This window comes from Plecotus auritus (genome assembly GCF_963455305.1).
Source record: "Plecotus auritus genome assembly, chromosome: 10".
In the NCBI taxonomy this organism is placed as follows: Eukaryota; Metazoa; Chordata; class Mammalia; order Chiroptera; family Vespertilionidae; genus Plecotus; species Plecotus auritus.
The window spans coordinates 35,894,893-35,917,522 of NC_137785.1; the positions used below are offsets into that span (position 1 = coordinate 35,894,893).

The window sequence follows — 22,630 nt, forward strand, 5'->3', positions numbered from 1 at the left end:
GGGTGTTCCTTACGAATGTGCATCACTGAGCAATGGAAGGGTTCCAGAGCTGGGGTAGCCCCTCACAGGAGGGTAGGAGCCAGGACCTCCAAGCGATGTACCTTATGAACCTGGGTATACAAAACTCTTGTTTGGGATGCTCTGCTGAGAGCCACAAGGTGCCTTGTAGCCACCATATCCATATGGCTAATGCCAACCACTGGCTGGGTCAAATGGGGCACTTAAGGCACAGCACCACCTGCTACCTAGTGTTTGGGGGCATACTAAGGGGTGGGAGGTTATTTTATTCGTCATCAGTGACTGGGAGATGCCACTGTATTGTTTCCAGAGACCCACGACTCTATGGCAGACAGTATCTTCCCAAAATGGCTATAACAACACATCCTATCTAACATGCTCTTCCCGGACTTGACCATTCTCCAGTGGTAAGTGGAGTCCACACCCTTCCCCTTGACTTGGGCAGGCCTTGGTGACCGCAGAAATGACATTGCTAAGGGGTTTCCGAGACGATCCTATGACAGAAGATACTGCCTCTGCCTGTCAGGACGTGCCTCGGGAGCCCGAGTGCAGGTTGTGCTGCTCAATGGTTAGTGGGCTCCCTAAGGGGGAAAAGAAGTCTAAGTTTGTAGTCTGCTGGTTTCTGCGGGATAAATACAACTGACCACGGCTCACTGCCAACTGCCAACATGAAGTCCCTGAACGGTGGGGGCAGAAGAGTTGCCTAAAATCCACGAGCCAGTGCGAGCCGCTCCAGCGTACCACTGCCTGGGTCACCACTTAGGATTGGTTGCCCTGAAGTCACCATACTGGAGAGACCATGTGAAGAGAGGGAAGTGTCTGGAGAGCCTCAGATAGTTGACTTCCCATCCCAGGTGTTAGATACAGGACTAAGTTTTCAGATGACCCAGCTCCAATCACTGTCTGATGGCAACTGCCCCTGAGAACTGCTTAGCTGAGCCACGCCAATTCACCATACTTAAAGAGAGCCCTGGCTGGTGCTTAGTGGTTAGAGTGTCAGCCTGCACACCGAAGGGTCACAGGTTTGATTCTCTTGTCAAGGGCAGGTGCCTGGGTTGCAGGTTTGATCCCCGCCCTGGTCAGGTATGTGTGGGAGGCAACCAATTGATGTGTCTCTCTCACATCAATGTTTCTCTCTCTTTCTGCCCCCGTTCCTCCCTCCCTTCCACTCTCTCTAAAAATCAATGGGAAAAATGTCCTTGAGTGAGGATTAACAAATTAATGTCATTGGAACAATGCACAGTAACCTGCACTGCATGGGACGGGTACTCCCACAAAGGGCTGGACTGCCCCCAATGCCAGGAGTCCCCAGTAAGAAACAGAGGGTACCCGACTGTAGACATGCACCAAACTGGGTTCAAATCCTGATTCTATCCACTTCCCATCTTTGTGATTTGGGGCAAGAAAAAAAAATTACCTCTTTGGAGCCTGGTAAATGTAATTCAAGAACAGAATGTTTTTCTTTGTTATAATCAGAAATCTTTTTTATTGTTTTTACTTGTTGCCTGTTCCATTGAGCTAATTCTTGTTTTTAAATGCTTTTATTGATTTTTAGAGAGAGGAAGGGAGATGATGAGAGATAAACAAACATCAATTGGCTGCCTCCTGCACACTCCCTACTGGGGATCAAGCCCACAACTTGGGCATTTACCTTGACCTAGGAATTGAATCCACATCCTCTTGGTGCACTGATGACGCTCAACCAACTGAGCCACACCAGCCACGGGGGGCTAATTCTATCTTTTTTCCCCTCCATTTAAAACACTGTGGTAGCCTGGGTGGTGTGGCTCAGTGGTTGAGCATTGACCTATGAACCAGGAGGTCACGGTTTGATTCCCAGTCAGGGAACATGCGTGGGTTGCAGGCTGGATCCCCAGGGCGTGCAGGAGGCAGCCGATCAATGATTCTCATCATTGATGTTTCTATCTCTCTCCCTTCCTCTCTGAAATTAAAAAAAAATTGTAAAAAGGAAAAAAAATTGTAAAGTTCACATAACATAAAATTTAGCATCTTGATCATCTTTAAATGGTTCAGTGGTATTAAATTCATTTATAATGTGTGCTACCATCATCATCATCCATCTCCAGAATTCTTTTCATCTTTTGAAACAATAACTCCCCATTACCCCTTCCTTTTTGCCTCCTGTAACTGTAAGATGAAACATTGTTTCTCTCTCTGTCCCTCCCCGTCCCTTCCACTCTCTCTGAAAATCAATGGAAAAATATCCACACATGAGGATTAACAAAAAGCAAGAGAAAAAAAAGATGTAAAAAAATAAAGAGCATTTTAGGCACCATTCAAGTTTCAAACTGGGCAGAGATACAATTAGGGGGCTGGCTATGTGTGTACATTCATTTATAAAAAGTCATCAGACTGTACATTTGTACACTTTCTATAAAAGTTTACTAAGAATGATAAAATGAGATAGTCCATGGAAAGGAACAAAAGATGTCCAAAAGCCTCCCCCGCAAAGTTATCAAATAAAAAAGAAACTGGTGTAAACTCTTTAGAGTTTCCTTATTTCTCTTCTCAACAGTTCCTCAAGTTGTGTAGGGCCAGAGACCTTTTTATGGTGACTGGAAAATTGTGCACAAAAATAACCCATGACTCAGTGAAGACACCATCGACATGGTTTCTTTGCTGGCGGTGATACTCACAATAACCATTTTTTTTTTTAAGGCTCTGGGGATTGACTGAGCTCAGCTAAGCGGTTCTAAGGGCTGCCATGTAGTTGCCCTCGGGCAGAGCCTGCGGCTGTGTCACCTGAAGGCTTACTCAGTCCTTTGTCCAACGCCGGGGTAGGGAGACTATATATATTTTATTTTTTAAAATATATTTTTATTTATTTCAGAGAGGAAGGGAGATAGAAATATCAATGATGAGAGAAACATCAATGGCTGCCTCTGGCACGCTCCCCACCAGGGATCGAGCCCGCAACCTGGGCATGTGCCCTTGACCGGAATTGTACCTGGGACCCTTCAGTCTGCAGGCCGACGCTCTATCCACTGAGCCAAACCAGCTAGGGCGGAGAATATATTTTTCCACCTCCACCTGGTCTCTCCAGCTAGACGATACTTTTCCCAGAGTATACACTTTTATACAATTAATACAATTTAATTTTCAAGGCTCATAATTCATTAAACTTTCATTTTATAGGATTGCTTTCACTTAATTTTATTAAGTTTTGCAATTTTATTTCAATTTTTAAGTATTTTATTAATTTGATCAGCTGTTATAGAATAACATATATGTAACTCATATTTGTCAATGTGTTTTTACTTGATGTGGTATTTATACATTTTAGTCATTTCACTAACTTTTTATAAATTTGCAAGACTAAAAAATCTTACTATGAATAGTTATATGTAGTAGGCTAAAAAATACTCACTGGCATTATCATTGTCTCCCCTCCCTTAGGAGTGTTTGTTCACTGTATAATTATTTCAACTTTCCGCATGCTTGACAATTTTCATAATAAAATCATGGGGGTTAAAAGATCCAACTGGCAAAGATTCAATGTTCTAAAGCCTATTAGGGCCCTTCTGCAGAGGGCAGGCAGCATCTGAGGGTTTCTAGGACCTGGGTTACTGCCCCAGCAGGATAGGTGGTGTCAGAAGCTCCCACTATGGACGCAGATGATGTGGGTTCAAGTCCCAGTTCTGCCTCTTCCTGGACAGGTTGTCTCTCAGGTAGGTATGCTACTGACCTCCAAGTCTTGTCTGTAATACAGGAATAACTATTGCCCTACCTCAAAGGGTTGATAGGAGCAGTGAAAAGGACAAATGTGCCTAAATCTGCCCAGGACTCAAGGAATAAAACCCAATGGTAATAAAACAATGAATAGGTTTTAGCTCTTAGTTTGAGGATTTGATCATCTAAAATAATTAGGAACCGCCCTAGACAGTTTAGCTCAGCGGATAGTGTTGGCCTATGGACCAGAGTCCCAGGTTCAATTCTGATCAAGGGCATGTGCCTTGGTTGCAAGTTCCTCCCTGGCCCGGGCCCTGGTCAGGGCTCGGATAAGGATTAACAAAACAAAACAAAAAGGAACCTATGGTGAGATGCCCTCCATGGATTCATCGTGGGGACAGGGAAAATGAGAGAGGGAAGTCAGTACCTAAACTTTGTCAAGTTCAACCATGTTGAACTTGAACTCCTGAGGGAGAATAAGTGAGCAAGCCACCAAGGCAATGTCCAGCAATACCCCCTTGGAGACATATTCACCAGTGCAAGTGGTGGGATTTGGGGTGCATTTCTGCTGTGTGTGTGCACATGTGCATGTCTTTCCATATATTTGGACAGGAGTCCTGTTTACAAAATGGGTACCTTAAAGAAGGAAATTACCTTCACATCCAGTAAAATGCACACCTTTGAAGTGTATAAATTTGAGTTTTAACAACTGTATACACGTGACTAGAGACATTTCTGTCACTACAAAAGGGCTGCCCCTTCACCATCAACTCCAACCTCCACTCCAAGGCAACTACCAATCTGCTTTCTGTCACTATAAATTCTATTTTCTTTTCTAGAATTTCACATAAATGGAATCATATGGTGTGCCAGTTATCGATTTACGGCTTCACAGTTGCCAGTTGCTAAACTGGAGTTTGGCCCTTTCAATCTTTTTCCTTTGCAGACTGACGTAATGTTAACTTTTTCCAGTAGAGGGAGCCAGGGAGATGTTGCAAGAGGAAAGGGCTTTGCTTTTAACTTCCAGACATGGTTCCCCAGGGCAGGCAGCTTCTCCAGCCCAATCCCACAGTGTGCCTGCTTCTCCAGTGGCTGGCAGCCAGCACCTTCCTCAGGCACCCACCTCAGGCAGTTTCCTAGCCGAGTGCCTCTGGTGAGACACTTTGTGAACTGTTTTCTCTAGCGCCCTGGAGAACTGACTTCTGGTAAGTTCCAGAGGGTGGATTCCAGCAGGTTCCACAAGTGCAGCACCATAGAGACTCCTTTGCCCTTTAGTGAATCAAGGCCAAGGGTTTTCCGTGAGATCAGGATCCTGGGATGTCATCGAGTTCTCTATCTTAGATCTTAGGGTTAGCGACTGCTCCTTCTATCTGCTTTTCTATTTTCTTTAGCATTCTCTTTATTTCTTAGTAGCCAATCCCTCTTACTCCAATCCCCTGCTATAATGCATAATGTATATTTAGCATTCTCTCTTCAAATTACTGTGTGGGTTCAGGCTCCTCTTTGGACCTGATAAATATAGTATATGCTTCCTGTCTTCTTTCCTTCACCATAATGTCTGCATGATTCATCCACATTGTTGCATGTATCAGTCACTCCTTTTTATTGCTGAGTAATATTCCAATGAACAGATAAACCAGTCTGTTTATCCACTCACCATGATGGGCATTTGGGTTGTTTCCAGTTCGGGGGGATTATGAATAAAACTGCTATAAACACTCATGCACAAGTGCTTATCTGTGTGGACACGTTTTTTTTTCTCATGAGAAAATCCCTGGGAGTGGAATTCTTGGATCACATAAAAAAACAAACACAACCCTAATAGTTTTTTTTTTCAGCCTGACTGTGCCATTTGCATTCTAGTCAACAATGTATGAGAGTTGCCCTTGTCAACACTTGGTATTGTCAATCTTTTTAATTTTAGACAGAATGGCTTCCTTTTCATACCTCTGGGAGGTGTTCCTCTACCTGACATTCTCCCTTATTCACTTTAACTCTTTGCTCTTGAACTGTAGTGCCCGGGTTGTTTCTATCCTGCAACAAATGGTTACATAAAACTCATCAATAAGATTAAAATCCTTTGCTCTTTAGAATTATTTGTGTGTTCAAAGAGTCAGTGTGGCTTCACCTTTAAGAAGGCAGAAAGAACTACTGATAATCAGGGCCTATACTGGTCTACATGAGCCTTTGGGCAGATTTCAAAAAGGCAGCCCTGCCGAAACCGGTTTGGCTCAGTGGATAGAGCGTCGGCCTGCGGACTGAAGGGTCCCGGGTTTGATTCCGGTCAAGGGCACGTACCTTGGTTGCGGGCACATCCCCAGTAGGAGGTGTGCAGGAGGCAGCTGATCGATGTTTCTCTCTCATCGATGTTTCTAACTCTCTATCCCTCTCCCTTCCTCTCTGTAAAATATCAATAAAATATATTAAAAAAAAAAAAAAAAAAAAAAAGGCAGCCCTTCTGAGTGAATGTGACCCTGGGGTGGCAGGGCCTGGTAATCAGAGCAAGACCTGGATCTGAGCCTCCACTCCCACCACCGTCCCCAGCTAGTCTCATAATAATAACAGCTCAAAGTGCCTGGTCCTGTGCTAGATGCTCTCAAATCAGTATCCCAGGAATCCCAAGTTCAAATGCCTACAAGACACAGGCACTATTCTAAATGAGGCGACTAGGTGGGAGGAACAGGGAGTGGTGGAGACTCTGGCAAGTCACAACAGTCCACCGGGAGGCTGTGCCAATACTCACAAGGTAGGAAGTGGGCCCAGTTTGGCCACATCTTCCAGTTTTTCAAAAGAAACTGTAAATCCTAGTTTCTATGTGAAATCACCCCATTTTTAAATGTTAGAAATGCATTTAAAAAATTAAAGCACAGTATGGGCCAGATAAGACATCTTCAGTCCCAGGAACAGACGAGGGTGGCTGTGTTGTGACTTCTGTATTATCCCAGTGGGCCTTCACACCAGGAAGAAACTGAGACCCAGAGAGGTGAAATGACTCACATGAGCTCACACGCAGTCAGAAGTGGAGTGCGGCTTGGATCTGGGAAGTCTGCTCTCCCTCTCAAAGGGTATTTTCTCTATGTACAGCAAAGAACTTAAAAAGCAAAGTGAACAGGAAGAAGAAGATTAACACAAAAGGAAATGTTGATATATTTTTGAAAGACAGAAAGCAGACGAGTGTGGACCTAGGACAGAACTCAAGGTGGGGACAGTGGAGCCTCAAGGACTCCCAGAGGCCCTGGACCCAGAGTCAGAGGTTCAAGAGGCCTGGGCTGGGGTAGGCATACAGGTCAGGAGAGAGCAGAGTGAGGACAGAGGTTAGCCCATCTTTGAAAAAACTGTGCCTGATGGCTCCCTGATCGCTCGCATTCCTCCCTCATCCTCTGCCACACAGTCACACACAGGGAAAGTATTAGATGATTGTTGTCGAGAGAAACTGCATGGAGCACACCAGCAGACTTACTCTCTTTGTGCTAACAAGTGCTGTCTCCAAACAGAGTCTCAGTCATCCCTTGGACTGCAGCAATAAACCAGGGGGAAAGCAGGGCTATATTGGTAACAGCCCAAATCTCACAGCAGTGACTTTAAAAATGTCCCCCAACCTGAAAAGGTATAATGATCTTATTTATATGACATTTTAGAAAAGACCAACTATAGGGATGGAGATCAGATCAATAGTTGGAAGATGTGAAGGGTGGGTATAATTATAAAGGGAGCTTTTTTTGAAGTGATGGAATATTTATGTATCCTGATTGTGGTAATGGCTACATAAAAAATGAGTTAAAATTCATAGAACTGGGGAAGAATAAAAATCGCTGTGGAGTATGTGGAAGCTACACTGACTCTCCTAGGGCCAAACTGGAATCACAACTAAAACAGATAAAAAGAAACACCCTGAAAAGTCAACTGAAGACTAGCTGGAGAGAACCCTGATAACCCAGGATGGAAAGTGGAGACCACATGGAGACTGGTAGGAAGTGCAAAGACACAAAAGGGGTGGCTGGGCTCCCACAGACAGCAGCTGAAGTCCCAGAGGGAAATCTCAGCTTTGGGGGGTTCCCAATGAGAATTCTGGGGTCTAAATCCCAAGCTGGGCACCAGAGCCCAGAGCACCAAAACTGAGAAAGGTGCACACAGAATATCTGGCTGTGAGAAGCAGTAGGGTTGCTGCCTGCCAGCCAGAGACGGCTAGAAATGCAGGCCCCCTCTTAAAGGCCCAACCCACAAGATTTCCCGTGCAGCCATTTACCTTGGGCTCCAGCAGTGGGAGGGCAGAGTGGACAGGAGCTGTGTGAGGACAGTCCAGGGTTGGGGGCTCTGAGGTTGGAGCTCGGAGGGCAGCCACTCCAGTTACCTGTGCCCAGTCATTCCCTCATGCTGCAGAGGACATCTTTCTCCTATAGACCTTAGCTATCCAGTTGGTTTTGGCCGGTGGGGGGGGGGGGGGGGGGGCAGTCACCACACCCAGTGGTCCATAGCCTAAGGCCAATCAAGACACAACAATCAGACTGCAGGGAGTGGTAGGCTCTGGAGGCTTTGAGTCTTTGCCTGATCTTCTGGGCCTGGGGCTAGAAAACGCAGATACTGGTGCACATCATCACCCTTTCCAAAGGCATGCAACCCCAACAGAGGGAGCCACAAGCTGTGTATTGCTGAAAGCCGCAGAGTACTCAGGGCCAATTAGAAACAGTGTCTGACATTGTCCTGCACTAGAGATTGAGAGGCGTAGCAGATCTACCTAATACAAAGACACACACCAAAACAGGCAGACAAAATGGGGAGACAAAAAACCAACCCCCAAATGAAAGAGCAAGAGATTTCTCCAGAAGAGGAGATAAATGAAATAGAGATAAGAAATTTATCTGTTATAGAGTTCAGCATAATGATGGTAAAAATGCTCAACAGCATGAGAAAAGATATTGTAACTTTGAAAGAAGAACAGTCAGAAATAAAGAATGACATAGCACTAATAAAGAACACATTGTGTTCTAGCCGGTTTGGCTTAGTGGATAGACCATCGGTCTGCAGACTGAAGGGTCCCAGGTTTGATTTTGGTCAAGGGCACGTACCTCAGTTGCAGGCTCAATCCCCAGCCCTGGTCGGGACATGTGCAGGAGGTAACCAATTGATATTTCTCTCACATCAATGTTTCTCTCTCTCTCCTCCTCCCTTCCACTCCTCTCTCTAAAAATCAATGAAAAAATATCCTCGGAGAGGATAATAATTAATTAAAAAATAACACACTGGAAGGAATACATAGCAGATTAGGGGAAGCTGGGGATTGGATTAGTGAATTAGAAAACAGGGTAGAAAAAAATTCACTAAATCAGAGACTAAATAGAAAAAAACAAAAACAAAAACAGGAGGACAGCTTAAGGGAGCTGTGAGACAACATGAAATGTAATAATATTTGCATAATAGGTGTGCCAGAAGGGGAAAAAAGGGAGCAAGGGCTAGAGAACGTGTTTGAAGAAATAATGGCAGAAAACTCCCTTGACCTGATGAAGGAAAAAGTCACACAAGTTCAGGAGGCACAGAGTCCCAAGCAAGAAGAACCCAAACAGGCCCACGCCCAGACACATCATAATTAAAATGCCAAAAATTAAAGATAAAAGAGAGAATCTTAAAGGCAGCGAGAGAAAAGCAAACTGTTACCTACAAAGGAGCTCCCATAAGGCTGTCATCTGATTTCTCATTAGAAACTCTAAAGGCTAGAAGGGACTGGCATGAAGTACTAAAGGTAATGGAAAGCAAGGATCTAAAACCAAGACTGCTATATCCAACAAGGTTATCATTCAAAATAGATGGTGAAATAAAGAGCTTTCCAGAAAAAAAAAAAAAAAAAAAAAGAAGAAGAAGAAAAAGGCTAAAGGAGTATATCACCACCAAGCCAGCATTATAAGAAATGTTTAAGGTACTGCTGTAATGAGAAGAAATAGAGGAACCTAGGCATACAGAATTAAAATGGCAATAAATAAGTTCCTATTAATAATAACCTTCAATGTAAATGGATAAAAATGCTCCAATCTAAAGAAATAGGGTAGATGAATGGATACAAAAACATGACCCAACCATATGCTATCTATAAGAGACCCACCTCAGAACAAAAGACTCACACAGGATGAGAATGAAGGGATGGAAAACAATTTGCAAGCAAATAGAAACAAAAAAGAAGCTGGGGTAGCAATACTTGTATCTGACAAAATAGACTTCAAAATGAAGGCCATCACAAGAGACAACAAAGGTCACTACAGAATACTAAAGGGATCAATCCAACAAGAGGATATAACCCTGGTAAACATATATGCACCCAATATAGGAGCACCTAAATATATAGAACAACTTCCAAGGACTTTAAGGGAGAGATTGACAACAATACAGTCATAGTAGGGGACTTTAACACCCCACTGACTTCACTGGATAGATCTTCCAGACAAAAATTAACAAGGAAAGAGCCACTCTAAAGACAAACTGTATCAGATGGATTTAATTGACATTTATAGAACATTTCACCCCAACGCTACAGAATATACATACATTCTTCTCAAGTGCACGTGGGTCATGTAAGTTGTGAAACCATAAAAATCCTAGAAGAAACCGTAGTCAGCAAAATCTCAGACATCTCTTGCAGCAATATGTTTACAGATACATCTTCTGGGACAAAGGAAACTAAGGAGAAAATAAACAAATGGCACTATATCAGTGGTCGGCAAACTCATTAGTCAACTTAGCCGAATATCAACAGTACAACGATTGAAATTTCTTTTGAGAGCCAAATTTTTTGAACTTAAACTTCTTCTAATGCCACTTCTTCAAAATAGACTCGCCCAGGCCGTGGTATTTTGTGGAAGAGCCACACTCAAGGGGCCAAAGAGCCGCATGTGGCTCGCGAGCCGCGGTTTGCCGACCACTGCACTACATCAAAATAAAAAGTTTCTGCACAGCAACCAAATGAAAAGGGAGCCCACTGTAAGTGAAAACATATTTGGCAATGATTCATCTGATAAAGGGTTAATATCCAAAATATATAAGGAACTCATACAACTTAACAAAAGGAAGACAAACAATCCAATTAAAAAATGGGCAAAGGACCTAATTTGACACTTCTCCAAAGTCAACATACAGATGGCTAAGAGACATATGGAAAAATGCTCAAAGTCACTGATCATCAGAGAGATGCAAATTAAAACAATGAAGTATCACCTCACATCTGTCAGAATGGCTACCATCAACAAATCAACAAATGACAAGTGCTGGCGAGGATGTGGAGAAAAGGGAACCCTAGTGCACTGCTGGTGGGAATGCAGACTGGTGCAGCCATTATGGAAAACAGTATGGAGTTTCCTCAAAAAATTAAATATGGAACTGCCATTTGACCCAGTGATCCCACTTCTAGGAATGTATCGTAAGAAAACTGAAATACCAATCAGAAAGAATATATCCACATCTATGTTTATAGCAGCACAATCTACAATAGCTAAGATCTGGAAACAGCCCAAGTGCCCATCAGTAGATGAGTGGATAAAATAGCTGTGGTACATTTACACCATTGAATACTATGCTGCAGTAAAAAGGAAGGATATCTTACCCTTGAGACAGCCTGGAGGGATCTGGAGAGTATTATGCTAAGCGAAATAAGCTAATCATAGAGAGACAGGTATCAGGTGCCAGATACCTGTGCTAAGTGTATCCTGGGTACACTTAGATTTGAGAAGATACTCAAAACAAGAACAAGATACTAGAAGAGGAAGAATACCTTCAGGAAGAAAAGAAATTCCAAGAAATAGATTGGATGCATTAGAAACAGAAAAAATGCTTCTCTCAAAAGGGGGGCAGGGAGGATAAAATTAAAGCTATGAGAAATTTCAGGAAAAACAAAAACTATTTAAGAATTTTTTTGTGTGTGTGTGACAAGAGCATTTATTAATGGCCTCTTAGCATAAATACTGTCTTTTCAATAGTCCTAGGAAATCTATACGTGAAAAGATGAATTGAGGCCTTTACCTCATACCAAACACAAATAGCAATTCAAAATGATTCATAGCCCTGGCTGGTGTGGCTTGGCTGAGTGTTATCCCGTGAACTGGATGAACTTCAGGAAAATGAGACATTTTTAGGGGGCTAGCAATCTGAATCAGTGCCATAAACCTAATGCACATTCTTGTTAGCCTATAGTCTAGTCACTGCCCCTTTAATTATCTGGTCCTGCAAGACTTGTTTGCCTAAGTACTACTCCCATTTTAGAGAGGCCATAAACCATCCCCAGACGAAGTTTCAGCGCTGGCGCCAGGCCAGGCCTTTGGTTGTGGTCTCAAGGGCCCAACACCTGGGGCTTTTTGCAAAGCCCGCAAAAGGTCCGGAAGTATAATCCATATTTGGGGGACAAAGAAACCAAAGGGGTATAAAGGGAAAGCTTTCTCCATATTGGGGGACTCAGGATTTGAGGGAAACAGTCTTCCCTGAGTCCTGTACTGGTCCATGTGAAATGTCTGGAAATAAATGGTTTTTCCTGTGCCTCTGACACGCCTGCATATTTTTTTGGTCGCCTGGTAAATTCTGTAACAAACTGAAAGGTCCCTGATTTGATTCTCAGTCAGTACACATGCCCAGGTTTTGGGTTTGATCCCCTGTTTGGGTGCATACAGGAGACAACTGATTTATGTTTCTCTCTCTCTCTCCCTTCCTCTCTTTCTCTAAAAAAATCAATAAAAACATATATCTTTTGTTTGTTTGTTTTTGTTAATCCTCACCCAAGGATATTTTTTCCATTGATTTTTAGGGGGAGTGGTAGAGAGAGAAGACAGAAACATCGATATGAGAGAAACACATCGATTGGTTGCCTCCTGCATAAGACCCCACCAGGGTCCGGGTCAGGGAAGAGCCTGCAACCAAGGTACGTGACCTTAACTGGAATCGAACCCCAGATCCTTTGGTCCACAGGTTGACACTTTATCCACTGAGCCATACTGGCTAGGGCTAAAAAACATATTTTTAAAAAATGATTCATAGCTCAGCTGGCATGGCTCAATGGTTGAGCACTGACCTATGAACCAGGAGGTCACGGTTTGATTCCTGGAGAGGGCACAGGCCTGGGTTTGCCGGCTCGATCCCCACTGTGGGGTGTGCAGGAGGCTGGCGATCAATGATTCTCTCTCATCACTGATGTTTGTATCTCTCTCTCCCTCTCCCTTCCTCTCTGAAATATAAGTTAAAACTCTTTAAAGGTTTTAGGAGAGAACAGGAGAAAATCTCATGATCTTGGGTTAGATAAAGATTTCTTAGATACAACACGAAAAGTATCTATAATAATAAAAGCGTAATATGCTAATTAGATCAGACGTCCAATGACGAAGCCGCGGTGGTGGGGGCCAAGGCAGAGGCAGCCACAGCAGCAGTGGGGGCCAAGCCCCTTGCACAAATTTCGTGCATCGGGCCTCTAGTAATTAATAAGAGAAAAACATGGATTAATTAAACATCATCAAAATTGAAAACTTCTGCACTTCAAAAGACACTTTTAAGAAAATGAGGGAGAAACCAAGATGGCGGCATAGGTAAACACCTAAACTGCTGCCTCGCACAACAATTTCAAAACTACAACTAAAAGACAGAACGGACATCATCCAGAACCACAGGAAACCTGGCTGAGTGAAAATTCTACAACTAGAAGGAAAGAGAAAAGCTCACAGAGAATTGGAGGTACGGCAAAGGGGCTTTGTACGCGCAGAGAGGAAGGGCGGCTGAGAGCCTGGCTGACTTTCTCTGGCGGAAGGGGGAAGGAAACCTCCGACCGCACTGAACCCCAGTTCTGACTGCACTGAACCCCAGTTCCGGGCGAACCCCTGGGGACCCACGCTCTTACGGGGGGAGTCTGGACTCTCGGGCGGAGACTCAAGCTGGGAAAGGCAGAAGTCTGAAGGCGCGCGCGGGCCAGTGCGCACAAAGGCTGCGGAGGTTGCCACAGGCTTTCCCTAGTGGAAGGGAGTCAGAGGATCCTGACTCCACTGAGCCCCAGTTCTGACTGCAGTGAACCCCAGTTCCAGGCGAGCCCCTGGGGACCCACGCTCTTGTGGGGGGAGTCTGGACTCTCGGGCGGAGACTCGGGAGCCGGGGAAGGCGGAGGACTGAAAGTGCGCACGCGCACGCGTGCCAGTGCGCACAAAGGCTGCGGAAGTTGCCACAGGCTTTCCCTAGTGGAAGGGAGTCAGAGGCTCCTGATGGCACTGAGCCCCAGTTCTGACTGCAGTGAACCCCAGTTCCAGGCGAGCCCCTGGGGACCCACGCTCTTGTGGGGGGAGTCTGGACTCTCAGGCGGAGACTCGAGCTGGGGAAGGCGGAGGACTGAAAGCGCACATGCGCGCAAGGGCAAGGCTGACAGGAAGCCAAGACTGAGACTCCACCCCATCCAAGCTGAGCACAGAGCCTATTGCAATTTGGCAAGTCTAATCCTATAAGGCTGTCTCCAGCACCGAACTTCTCCCAGCATAGACACAGCTGATCCTTACAGCCAACTGGCCTGGAGGTCAATTCTTCCCAGTGATACCAACAACAATAAAGACTTAATTACAACAAGGCTGTACACACAGTCCACAAAGGTGTGCACCAAGAGTGTCCACCTCAGGTTAACTGGGGAAGCAGACCCACTGGGCCATATTGGAAACCTAGCACAAATATCTACCTTACCAACTCAGGGAATCAATGAAAATGCGGGGTCAAAGAATCAGATCACAAACGAAAGAAATGGAGGAAAACAAACGACTGGATATAGAATTCAAAACCACGGTTATAAGACTTTTTAAGAATATCCTAGAAAAGGCCGATAAATATAACGAGACCCTCGAAGATATGAAAAAGGACCAACTAGAAATTAAACATACACTGACTGAAATAAAAAATATTATACAGAGACCCAACAACAGACTAGAGGAACACAAGAATCAAGTCAAAGAATTGAAATACAAAGAAGCAAAAAACACTCAACCGAAAAAGCAAAGCAAAAAAAAAAAAAAAATCCAAAAAGTTGAAGATAATGTAAGAAGACTCTGGGACAACTTCAAGCGTACCAACATCAGAATTATGGGGGTGCCAGAAGAAGAGAGAGAGCAAGATACTGAAAACCTATTTGAAGAAATAATGACCGAAAACTTCCCCCACCTGGTGAAAGAAATAGACTTACAAGTCCAGGAAGCACACAGAACCCCAAACAAAAGGAATCCAAAGAGGACCACACCAAGACACATCATAATTAAAATGCCAAGAGCAAAAGACAAAGAGAGAATATTAAAAGCAGCAAGAGAAAAACAGTTAATTACCTACAAGGGAGCACCCATACGACTGTCAGCTGACTTCTCAACAGAAACTATGCAGGCCAGACGGGAGTGGCAAGAAATTTTCAATGTGATGAATAGCAAGAACCTACAACCAAGATTACTCTACCCAGCAAAGCTATCATTCAGAATTGAAGGGCAGATAAAGAGCTTCACAGATAAGAAAAAGCTGAAGGAGTTCATCACCACCAAACCAGTATTATATGAAATGCTGAAAGGTATTCTTAAAGAAGAGGAAGAAGAAAAAAGTAAAGATAAAAATTATGAACAACAAATACATATCTATCAACAAGCGAACCTAAAAATCAAGTGAATTAAAAACCCGAGGAACAGAATAATCTGGTGAATATAATAGAATCAGGGGCATAGAAAGGGAGTGGACTGATAATTCTCAGGGGGAAAGGGGTATGGGGGGTTCATGAAGAGAATGGACAAAAATCATACACCTATGGATGAGGACAGTGGGGGGAGGTAAGGGCAGAAGGTGGGGTGGGAAATGGGTGGAGGGGAGCTATGGGGGGAAAAAGGAAAAATAATTGTAATAATCTGAATAAAGATTTATTTAAAAAAAATTTAATTAACTTATTTATGTTTATTTTTAGACAAATTGATTACATTTTGTTACTGTGTTGTAATGGGGTTTATTCTCAATCTGAGCAGTGGAATGTAAAATAAAAATTGTAAGGTGGAAAAAAAAAAAGAAAATGAAAAGATGAGCTATGGTTTGGCAGAAAATATTTGCAAATCATATATCTGAGAAAGGACTTGTATCTAGAACATATAAAGAGCACTTAAAATTCAATAAAAGAAACCAATTAAAAATGGACTAAGAATTTGAACAGACATTTCACCAATGAAGATATACAAATGATTAATAAACACATGAAAAGATGCTCAACATCATTAGTCATTAAGGAAATGCTAATTAAAATAAAAATGAGACACCAGCCAAAACCGGTTTGGCTCAGTGGATAGAGCGTTGGCCTGCGGACTGAAAGGTCCCGGGTTCGATTCTGGTCAAGGGCATGTACCTTGTTTGCGGGCACATCCTCAGTGGGAGGTGTGCAGGAGGCAGCTGATCGATGTTTGTCTCTCATCGATGTTTCTAGCTCTCTATCCCTCTCCCTTCCTCTCTGTGAAATATCAATAAAATATATTTAAAAAAAAAAAAAAAGAGACACCAGCCCAGCTAGTGTGGCACCTATGCACCAACAGATCATGGTTCGATTCCCGGTCAGGGCATATGCCTGGGTTGCAGGCTCAATCCCCAGAGTGGGGTGCACAGGAGGCACCCGATCAATGATTCTCTCTCATCATTGATATTTCTGTATCTCTCTGAAATCAATAAAAATATATTTTTAAAAAATGAGACACGCCTTCATGCCTACTTAGAATGGCTAATGTTCAAAAGGTTGGTGAGGACACGGAGAAACCGGACCCTCACACATTGCTGGCAGGAACATAAAATAGTATAGCCACTTTGTAAAACGGGCAGTTCCTTTAAAAGCTGAATGTTAAAAAAAAAAGTTAAACATAAACTTATACTGAAACCCAGCAATTCTACTACTAGACTATCTACCTACCCAAAACAAATGTAAGCATATCCAAACAGACTTGACTGAAACATTGTAAATCTGGAAACATCCACACTGTCCATCAACTAGTGAGTGGGTAAGTAAGCTGGAGTCCACCCATACAACAGAATATTACTGCTCAATAATATAAGGAATAAAGTACTGCTACATGCTACAATATGGATGAACCTCAAAACAGTACATATGCTAAGGTAAAGAAGCCTCATACTATATATTTATATGAAATGTCCAGAAAAAGACATATCTAAAGATACAGGAAGTAGATCAGTAGTTGCTTGGGGCTGGGCATGGGAACAGAGAGTAACCACAAATAGGCACAAGGGGTATTTTGGAGGTGATAGAAATGCTCCAAAACTGTGGTGGTGGCAGTATAATTCTGAAAATTCACTAAAAATCACTTAAAATGTACACTTAAAAGGGCTGGATTTTATGGGATATAAATTACACCTCAATAAAGCTGTCTAAAAAAACCCCTGCAAATTTTATACAGTTAAAGCATATAGGCCTGGGCAGTATGGCTCAGTGGTTGAGCATCGACCTATGAACCAGGAGGTCATGGTCCAATTCCTGGTCAGGGCACATGCCTGGGTTGCGTGTGGAGCATGCAGGAGGCAGCTGATCAATGATTCTCTCTCATCATTGATGTTTCTGTCTCTCTCTCCCTCTCCCTTCCTCTCTGAAATCAATAAAAATACAGGCAGTCCTCGGGTTACATCGGACGCGACTTATGTCGTTTCGTGGTTACGTCGCCATCTCCCATTTATTTTTTTATTATTATTTTTTAAAATATATTTATTGATTTCAGAGAGTAAGGGATAAAGAGAGAGAGATAGAAACATCAATGATGAGAGAGAATCATTGATTGGCTGCCTCCTGCAAGCCCCCCACTGGGGATCGAGCCCGCAACCCAGGCATGTGCCCTTGGCCGGAATCGAACCTGGGACCCTTCAGTCCACAGGCTGATGCTCTATCCATTGAACCAAGCCCGCTAGGACTCCATTTATAAAAAAAAAGTTCCGTCATTTCGACGAGTGTACATATGTACTTTATGTTTTTTGTTTTTTATTTACCACAAGTAAAGGTCAGGAATTGTTATCTCTTTTAAATTTTTTTACTGTTTCACTTCATTGCTGCTGTGTCTGTGCTCCATGTGAGTGACGTAGGTGCTTATGTAGGTGGGTTCCGACTTACGGCGAAAATCACATTACGTTGCGCCGTAGGAACGGATCTCCGACGGAACCCGAGGACCTACTGTATATTTTTAAAAAAGCATGTAAGACTTACATATGGTAACAGAGCAGACTGTAGATGTTATCAATCTTGACAGTGTGCAAGCAACTGCATAACCAACAAGACTGGAAATGAGAGGTGGGGGAAGGGGCAGCCAAGATTCGAGGCTCACTTACTTTATATCGCCATGGGAATCAAAAGCTGCCAGAATAAAAAGAAGATTAGAAGTGAAGCATAAAATGTAAAGTTACAAAGGTAAATAAGAAGTTATCTATAAAAAGTACAATTATTAAAAATTGGTGGAATGATGAAGCAGGGAAAGATGTAGTGGGTTAGTGGGTTAAATACCATCTTTCAAAGCAGACAGTAATAGATGGTTTGGAATTTCTCTGTTTCTCTGTCATTACCCAGCTGCCCTTTGGGCCACAGTGTGGGTGAGGTGGAGGCAAAGTGACTTCGGCTTTTTGTTATATTCTAACTTAAAGGTAATGAACATCATGTGTAATGAAGGTCAAGGTCTGGCCCTTGACAAATGTTAGCTGCTATTGTGACCCTGTTACTATGATTAGCAGTTCAAGTCCAGCGATGGGACGCAGTCCTTCCGCACAGTGTGAGGGATCATGCAGCCACTGCAGCCTTGACGAGAGGAACTTGGGCTAGAGGAGGGGGAGACATGCTTAGGAAGTAATGGGATAAGACAGAGCAGAACACAGTGGCAAGATCAGAGTCATCTGAGGAATTTTAAAAAGGAAAAAATGCCCTGGCTGGTGTGGCTCAGCTGGTGGAGCGACATCCCATGCACCAAAAGGTCATCTGTTGGATTCCTGGTGAGGGCACAGGCCAGGGTTTTAGGCTCGATCCTCAGTGGGGGTGTGCAGGAGGCAGCTGATGGATGTTTGATGTTTCTATCTCACATGGATGTTTCTCTCCCTCTCCCTTCCTCCCTCTCTCAAATCAATAAAAAAATCCATCTCTAGGAAAAAGAGGGAAGAGCCCAACAGCAGGCAGGATGCTAACAGCAGTTAGTAGCAGGTGAGCAGACTATGGTAGCTAAGAAAAAGCCTTCACAAAATACAAACAGCTACTGTTAACTGCGCACCACCCCAAGAGGTAAACACTATTTTTCAATTGGGGAAACTGAGGCTTGGAAGAGGGACTCAATAGATCTAAGGTCTAAGCTGGTGGCAGAATCAGGATTTGAAGCTTGGTGTGGAAGACTGGGTTTGTGCCACTGTGCATATAACTTCATTTCTTTCTTAGTTTCTAAATTGTCTTTATGTTCCCCAAATTTGTACCATAAAAATTTCATCATATGTGAACATCCATTTTGTCCTATTTGCTTTCTCTCTCTTTTGATGAACTCTGAAATACTTCCACATGCATCTTCTAAAAGAGAATAAGGGCTTTCTATAGGTCTACACTGTGATCCCATTTAACAACAACAAGGGAAATGCATTCTGCCTGCTAATCGTCAGCCCACGAACCATTTTCCCGTGGTCCCAAGGTTTCGCTTCTTCCTAACAAGGTCCGGGCCTCACAGAGTGTTGCGATGGTTTTGTCTCCTTAATTCCTTTTAATCTGAAACACTGCCCTGCCTTTTCCATTTTTTCCTAAAGAGATTTTATTATTTTTATCATAGAAAAAAAAAAAAAGGCAGACTCACTTCGGTTTGTGAACCATATGTCTAAGTTGACTGAATAAAAAATAGTATTTAAGTAAATATAAAAATTTTACTTGAAAATAATATTTTTATGAAAAAAATATTTTTTAAGCAGACTTCTTAACCAGGCCTCATAAAAATGGAAGCCAACAGTCCTAACCGGTTTGGCTCAGTGGATAGAGCGTCGGCCTGCAGACTGAAAGGTCCCAGGTTCGATTCCAGCAAGGGCATGTACCTTGGTTGCGGGCACATCCCCAGTAGGAGGTGTGCAGGAGGCAGCTGATCGATGTTTCTAACTCTCTATCCCTCTCCCTTCCTCTCTGTAAAAAAAATCAATAAAATATATTTTAAAAAATGGAAGCCAACAGATCCGATATATATTTAATGGAATAAAAGAAATACCAGTTTAAAAAATTAGTTTGTCACAAAAGTGGCCAATAGAGAAACTAAAAGAAATGCTGTGATTATAGAGGGGGAAGAAGCTGTGAGGGATGAAAGTTGTCCCCATTTATTTTAGCAAGGGATTAGTGGATATCGCCTAAAAGTTGATAAATAAGAAATAATTCAAGAATTTGCTTTAGAGATTTGGAAATAGCTCCCAGAGAAATAAAAAGCTGAAAAAGGTTTAAAGCAATGCACCACAGATCACAAGCTAATTTTGCCATTTTTTAAAATTTAATTTTAAAAAAATATTAATTGGCTGCGGGGCTGGGGGGAGCTTTTTAAAGAACTGTTACTTTTCATGCCAAGCTTTGTTACTGTGTGTTACTGGGACATTAGAAAAAGTTGGATTTATTTTAAAAGTAGGTTCGTAATATGGCAGTCTTTCAGTCAGGGTAAACAAATGCGGTCTAAAGTCGATGTAACAACACGTGGAGTGAAAAACACGCCTGAACCACGAACATGGTTGCGTTTGGGAGGAGCGGCGGCTGGAAACACGCTGCGCGCGCTGCTGCCACGTCCGGCCGGCGTCCGCGGGCTCCAGTCCCGGTTTGGCGCGGGGCTGCCGCCGGAAGGGAAACCACTGACGGTAAAAAGCCGTCGGCCTTCCCGCGGCGGGAGCCGAGTGGGCCGGGCGTTTGGGACGGGACTTAGGTCACGGGGCCTCGGCAGACGCGGGGTGCAGAGACCCGGACTCCAGAGGGCCCGCTTAGAAAGCAAAGCGACCCGGGCTCTCAGACGGGCGCTGTGTGACCCTGGGCGTAACGGGGCACAACGCTGTGTGACCCTGGGCGCGGGGACAGCCGGACGCCGGAGGGCCGGGAAGGGCGCGGGGGTGCAGGGCTCCGGAGGTCCCAGGGCCTGGGCGGAAGTGCTTCCCGGGCGCCCCGTCTGAGTGGAGACGGATCCGACCGGGGTCCCTACCTGTCCCGGCGTTGACCTGGCGGCCCGCTCGGAGGCGGCAGCGGGCTAAGCTCCCCTTCCCCACAGAGCTCTGGGAGGCAGTCGGGGGGCTCACCGGGGTCGGCGCCGCCCAGGGAGCCCGGACGGCGGGGTGGGCAGTCGTTCCTCTCCGGGGGTGGGTGGCTGACTGAGGTCGGCGCGGGGGGCGGGCGGCTCTGAGACCCGGCAGCGGGCGGGAGCGACGGAGGGGCGGGATCTGGTGGCGCAGCTGAGGTGGGGCGGGCGGGCGCGCGACCCAGCCCCACCGCTCCGGATTTGGGGGCCCGCCCCTTCAGGAATTGACACTTTCCCCAAGTGGTCACCAGCGGTTCGGGCGCCCCGCCACCTGAGACCCGAGCACCCGGCGCACTCCTCTGCGAGAGTCCCACCTTCCGGAGCACCCCGCCGTGGGAGTGGTCCTGGCCGCCCTTCCCCCCAAATCCTTCTCTTTCCAGCCTTCCGCCCACAGCCGCCTACGCCATTCAAACATTCAAAACATCTGTCCCACCACCTGTCCGCGGCTGGTAAATGGCCCGGCTGCGACTCTGATCCGGGCCCGATTAAAACACTGGGAAGAAAGTTCCCGTCCACATGTATTTTCAGTGTCTCCCCAGCGGAGAGTCTTAGAACCCCGCGCCCCCAATGGAGAACTCTGAACCTTCCTCTTTGGCTGTGCCTACAGAGAAAAGCAATGTGAAAATCGAACCGTTATTTGAGAGATGCAATATTAAACTACTACTTTTTAAATATTGTAACTGCTTCTGGATCAGCAGAGTAGTTATCTTTCCGAAACTGAAAAGCTACCATTTTCTGGGCATGACCTGTTATGCCCATGACTCCAGCCTGTGATATAATTATTTAGGAAAAATAAAATCTTTATCAATGGCTTCCAAGTATTCCACAGAAGCCCACAGTTCTAATACGGGTTGCCCTTTTTAGAAAGCAGTCCTTGAAAGGTACCATTAATAGTCATTACCATTTACAATATGCCCACTATGATATGATTTATAATAAAAATATATATTTGGTCTTCATCCCCATTCCTGGCACAGAGCTCCTGCTGATAGCAATAAAGGCATCTTTTGTTGTTAATGACATGACACTTGGAAAGACCTCAGGTAATCTAAGTTTGGGGGCTGATTTCTTGGGGCCTCAACCAAGTGATTAGAGGGTTGGAGCCTTCAGTCCCATCCACTCCCCAAGCTAACTTCAGAGGAGGGGAGAGGAACTGGAGGTGAAACAATGGGCAATGATTTAATCAATCATGACTGTGTAAGAAACCCTCCTTGAAAACCCAAAAGAACAGGATTTGGAAAGCTTCTGGATTGGTGAACACATGGAGATGTGGGGAGAGTGGTATGCTTAGAGCAGTTATGGAAGTTCTGAGCCCTTTCCCCAAACCTTGCATCTGTCTGTTACTGAGTTATATTCTTTTATAATAAACCAATATTGTGATTAAGTTTAAAAAAAAAAGAAAAAGCCCAGACCTGTTCTTAAATTGAACCTTTGAACCACCTGTCCTCTTTATTTAAAAAAAAAATTTTATTGATTTTTGTAGAGAGGAAGGGAGAAGGAGAGAGAGAGAGAGAGAAAGAGAGAGAGAGAGAGAGAGAGAGAGAGAGAGAGAAACATGGATGTGAGAGTGAAACATCTATTGGCTGTCCACTGCACTTCCTCCACTTGGGATCAACCCAGCAACCCTGGGCATGTGCCCTGACCCAGAATCAAAACTT

The 22,630-nt window shown here is 44.2% G+C and overlaps 1 protein-coding gene across 2 annotated transcripts in view; it reads right to left on the bottom strand.

Moving 5' to 3' along the window:
- Positions 1 to 20,999, bottom strand: part of FBXO17 (F-box protein 17) — a 37,911-nt gene extending 16,912 nt beyond the window's left edge. The window contains exon 1 of one of the 2 annotated variants that reach the window (XM_080643831.1): positions 20,880 to 20,999. The gene's annotated coding sequence lies outside the window, so the exon portion shown is untranslated. The remainder of the gene's footprint in view (positions 1 to 20,879) is intronic. The other variant, XM_080643832.1, reaches the window with a different exon arrangement.
- Between the last annotated feature and the right edge of the window lie 1,631 nt (positions 21,000 to 22,630).